The sequence below is a fragment of the Triticum dicoccoides genome, chromosome 7B, assembly GCF_002162155.2.
Source record: "Triticum dicoccoides isolate Atlit2015 ecotype Zavitan chromosome 7B, WEW_v2.0, whole genome shotgun sequence".
Lineage (NCBI taxonomy): Eukaryota > Viridiplantae > Streptophyta > Magnoliopsida > Poales > Poaceae > Triticum > Triticum dicoccoides.
Window position 1 is genome coordinate 18,484,009 of NC_041393.1, and position 5,457 is coordinate 18,489,465.

At 50.7% G+C, this 5,457-nt stretch overlaps 1 pseudogene; it reads right to left on the reverse strand.

The window, feature by feature from the left end:
* LOC119338517 overlaps positions 1 to 1,992 on the reverse strand; it is a 6,162-nt pseudogene extending 4,170 nt beyond the window's left edge.
* Positions 1,993 to 5,457: the final 3,465 nt, after the last annotated feature.

A 5,457-nucleotide genomic window follows, 5' to 3' on the forward strand; every position in this document is an offset into this window, starting at 1 on the left:
CCTCTTCTTCTTCCTCCTTCTCCTCTTCTTCTACTAATTTGTTTATATAGTTATTTCTTTTATGCTGTATTCAGTTTCTTTGTGAATATTTTTGCTTTATATAATTTTTTTCCTTTTTTGCATTATTTATTTTCTTCTATTTATTTCTGAGGAGTTGTAATAAGTTATTAAAAATAAAAAAGAGGTGCAATGCTCGTTAATTTGCTTCAAGTCTTTCGGAATAGTGTAAACTGCACTGCGCATAGCTCCATGCAGTCTACCGTATTCCTGAAGGCTTGAAGCTAAGCAACGTGAGCATCGAGCCTCTTCTTCATCGTCTCCGCACTCAGGGCTTATAAACCGCTCTTAGTCCCTCTCACTTCGCGAGGTGGGACTAAAAAACAGCTTGCCATAACCTCATAAACCCGAATACTTCGAAAGAGATTGTCCAGTTTGTAAACGAAGTGCATCCAGTTTTTGCCGTAACCCTCTCTACTTTTTTGAACATGATATGTGGGTGAAATGATGATACCATGCCAAGTTTCAACTTTTTCAGAGTTCATTTGTAGTGCTTTTCAATTTCCAGGTCATTTAGTTCTCAAAACAAATCATTAAATGCATGAAAAATAGCAAATGAAGGCATAAACGGTTGAAAGTTGATGGCGTCGCTTTGAATGGTGCATACTGAACGCAAAAAATATAAGAGCATTTAGATCATGATCTTATATTTCTTTACAGTCTAAATTGTCAATATGATCTTATAACATCAAAAATACTTTGAGCATCAATGATCTTTGTGTGTACAATCTGAATTGTCAATATGAGTCATCAACGATTTATAAACCGATGAAGACACATATTGCGGCCGCAAATTCTACACATAGAGTTCAATGAAGACCAAGTGCTTGTGATAGTTTGAGAAATAACATATTTAAGGTGGTAAAAGGCTTGTTAGGGGAGCGGTGTGGGACTAAAAACAGCTTGCCATAACCTCATTAGTACCGGTTCGTGGTACAAACCGGCACTAAATGGTGATGGTGGGGCCATAGCCTGATCGCAGGCTGACACAGCCTCTTTAGTACCGGTTCGTGGCATGAACCGGTACTAAAGGTTCGCCACGAACCGGTGCTATTGATCGCCGCCACGAACCGGTGCTAGTGTACACATTAGTGCCAGCTGAAATTCCAACCGGCACTATTGTGCTTCACATTTGACCCTTTTTCTACTAGTGGAGCGGCGCCAGCGTTGAGGATCAGGCACAACACGCCGTCCTCTCCCTATTCCATGCGCCGTGTGTGCGCCCATATGTGCGCCCGCGCCGACCGATGTTCGTTCCTCGGCGCAGCTGCTGCGCACATTCGCCATGTTCCGCGAGGAAAACAGCGACCAAGAGTTCAAATACCTCCACGTCATCAAGCGGATCGACAAGTGCGAGAAGTGGGCGGATGTCCGGCGCACCCTCGCCAAGGCCAAGGAGACGTACAAGCCGGGCGCGCCGACCCCGGGCGCGGCCGACGGGCGCCCGGACGGCAACAAAGGGGCCAAGAAGACGAAACACGCTGAGTCGGCTGCCGCACATGTGCAAGAGTCCATCGAGCATTGCCTCGCCGAAGCCAAGACCAGGGCCGCCCTGCGAGAAGAGAAAACTAAGGCGCGGTAGACGGCATTGATTACGAACAACGCCGTCAAACTCGACTTGCTCCGGACCAACATCGACTTGCTCCGGACCAACGTCGCCGCGAGGAAGAGGAACACCGACCTGGCTTTCTTGATGGGCGGCGCTGACATGCTCTAGAGCGGCGACGAGCAGCTCAGGGCGTGGTACCTGGCGGAGCGCGGCCTCATTCTGAACCAGATACCGACGACGCCTACGCCAATGCCACAGCCCAGCCTGAGTGATGATGCCTCCGCGACACCCAGCAGCACAGAAGCCACGCTGACCAGCCCAGAAGCCGCGCCGGCGCCGCCTAGCCCGCGCACGCCGACGCCGACGCCGGAGGCCGACCCCGCCATTTGATGCATTCCTTGCTTGTCTTTTTTTGTGCGCCGAACTTTTCATTTGATCGCCGAACTGTGGCACGATGATGATTGCTGAACTATTGCGCCAATCGCCGGATTATGATGCTTTTTTGGAACGGGAATGGATCAAGTTTGAATATGGTGCGCCTTGGGGGGCGGCACCTGGGGGCGTGGCTGAGGCCTTGATCGCCTCTAAGGCCAAAAAACCGCCGGGTGAACGCCCGAAAGAGCGTCGGCCTATGCGCTGGGGGACCGAACGAGTGGAGATGCTCTTAGGACCAGCATATGAAGTAGTACCTGCCCGTCTGGAGTTATTAGCCACCAAGAGGTTTGCACGGGCTGTACTTCGAAGAACAATACTGGAAATACACATTAGAACTTGATTTTAACCTACATGTATTGGAAATAATGGTCATCTTCTTTGAATATCTCAAAGAATCATTGGATTGTTAAAATAACACCACTAATCATGGGCCTGCAGGTTGAGTTTCTGCGTCAATTTGAACTGAACTGCCAAAAGTCAAGTGTTCTCCGTAGGGATGCATGAGAACGAGGGCGGTATTGCCAACCTGCTAATTGGCAAAAGGCCGAGCTCCCTATGTCTTATCTAGGACTCCAGTGTACTGACAGGACGTTGCAGCAATCTGATTGGGATCATACAGTGCTTAAAGTTTACTCAAGATGTGACCTGTGCAAGGAACACTAATGTCTTCCTTGGCCAGGCTTACCCTACGAACGCTTGCCTCTCGGCCATCCCCACTTTTGGGATGGGGCTTCCACATTAAGTTTGATCAAGTGAGAGCTAAATTTTTCTGGGAAGCCGACACGAAAACATGTAAATAGCACATGGTTCAATGGACCTGTGTAGACCAAAGGACCAGGGTGGTCTCGGTATCTCCAACTCCCGAAAAATGAATTTAGTTCTTGTGTCTAATTATCGATTTGGAAAATTGCACAAAATGATGACAGATATTGGGCCAAGCTCCTCAAGCCCAAGCATTTTCCCCATTGCTTGTTTTTTGCCTCGAACATCAAAGGCTCGCAAATTTGGAACGGGATCCAGAAATGCAAAGAAGTTTTCTTTCTAGGTGCAAAATTTGACATCGACAACGGAAAAGACATGAAATTTTTGCTCTGTTCATGGTGTATGGACAAACCATTTTATGCGCTTTTCCCGTATCTCTTCGTCATCATGGCCAATCCTCATTGCTTGGTCTGTGAGGTGTTCGCCTCTGGAGACCCAAATCAGTTTTCTTCGAGACCTTAACCAACAAGAACAACTGGCCTTTGATTTCCTCTTGAATGCGCTGTGTACTGTTAACATTTATTCCGCGAAAGATAAGGTGTCCTGGTCACTTGAACCTTCGGGCAATTTTTTGGTCAAGACTATGATGGTGTTTGTTTCTCTAGTCCTAGAACTTTTTCTAGTTCCTGAGACTTTTTGAAAAAGACTCTCAAGGAGGTGCTTCTAAAGATTTTTAGCAAAAAGTTTTAAAAAAGTCCCATCCTATTTGGTTTGCTAGGGATTTTTTTTAGTCCCTACACCAAAAAGTCCCTGGAAACAAACACCCCCTATGTACACTAAGTTGATGCCCAGACCTAAAATCAAGTGCGCTAAGGCCCTTTGGATTGCGGTTGTTCCTCCGAAACTTAGGAGTTTGCTTTGGCAAGCGTCTCTCGGTGGTTTGCCGTCCGCCATGAACCTGTTAAAACGCCATGGGCTGGGCAACAACTGTTGAGCTTTGTGTGGGGCCATGGAGGATGCCAACTATATCATCTTTCGGTGTGCCCCGGCTATGTTCTTAGAGCATGTCCAACAGCCGTCCAATGCGTGGCGCCAAAAAACGGGTTTACAGCGCGCAAGTAGTTTTTTTAGGATGCTAGAAGACGTTTGCTCCAACAAGCACTACAAAATATGCTGCGCGCTCGAGTCCAGCGGTCCCAATCAAGCGGTCCCATCTACAGCAGTTCAGAGTTTACAGCGCGCGCGACCAAATGCACTAAATATGCTGCGCGTGATGCATTTTTAATGCGCGCGCTACACTAGTTATAGCGCGCACACGCTTTTTATACGGCTGCTGGAGACTCTAAATCGGATCCGCACGCGCGCTAAAAACAGTTTTTATACCGCGCGTGGCTTATATAGAGCTTATGTTGGAAATGCTCTTATGCAGCTAGGGCTGTGTGCGTGATTGCTTTGGGCAAACGTGGAACCCCAAATCTATGCGTAATATTTTAATGCTTCTCCAACAATCACATGGCCAGCAAAGAAGGCTGGCATGGAGATCATTTCGGGTCTTAGCTTTGGCGCTTTGGACCGTCCGTAACAAATTAGCCATTGAACGCATTATTCCTTCCCAGTTATCAGATTATGTTTTCGAATAGGTTCTGATTTTTCACGAATGGCGGTATCTAAGAGCATCTCTAGCCATTCGGCACCCCAGGATGCCGAAAAAGAGCCGTTTAGGGGCGAACCAGTGTTTGTTGGCGTGCTGGGGGTGATTGCGGTCACAGTCGTCGCCCCCCAGGCGCCGCCAGAATCGCGCAAACTCGGCGAATTTTCATGCTAATTTGTGCAAACTTAACGACCTGGCACAAACTCGGCGACATTTCATAAAAAATTGTATAAACATGCAAAGTACGCCTAAACTATGCCTATAACTACGCCTAAATAGTCAAAGTACTGCTACGCCGCGGCCGCCGCTCGCCTTCTACATGCCGAGGAGCATGTAGAAACGGGTGTAGTCGCCGCCGCCGCCGCCGTCGTCGTCGTCGTCGCGCGCCCCGTCATCATCGTCGTCGTCGTTGTCGCGCAACCAGCAGGAGCCGCCACTGTCCCTGCTGGAACTTTGGCCAGGGTTGCCGGCCCGTGCGGCGTCCAACGGACCGGCCTCATCCTCCTCGTTGCTGTCCCTCCTCGCGTCCGCGCGCGCAGCCTGGCGCCGGCCTGGAGCTCCGCGTATGCCCGACGCTGGCAGAGCACCTGCTCGCGGACATAGTCCTCCCTCGCCCACTTGAGAGCGGCTTCGTCGTCGGCGGCCATCTCTGCGTGCTCCGGCTTCACAGGGAGCAGCCCCGGCTCGGTCTTCGACCGGACTAGGCAGAGAGAGCACGGGGAGTGGCGGGCGCCCTCATTGATGACGAGGACGCCGCTGCAGGTGCGGCGACATAGCGACGGGGCGGAGAGCCGGCGAGCCGGAGCCTGACGAGGAGGACGTCCCCGGCTTCATTCACCGCGGCGTCCAGGAGCTGCCACGGTGGTGTGAGAACGACGGGCGCGGCGGGTACTCGAGCCACGGCGTGTTGCCAGTCTCGAGGACGGCCTCGAGGGTGTGGCCCGGCACGCTCGCGCCGCCCATCGGCGTTGAGGCGGCCGCGGGTGATGGTGCCATTGGCGGAGGCGATCTGCTCCGCGCGGCGACGCTCGAAGAACATTGTCCACAACATGTGGCGGTCGAT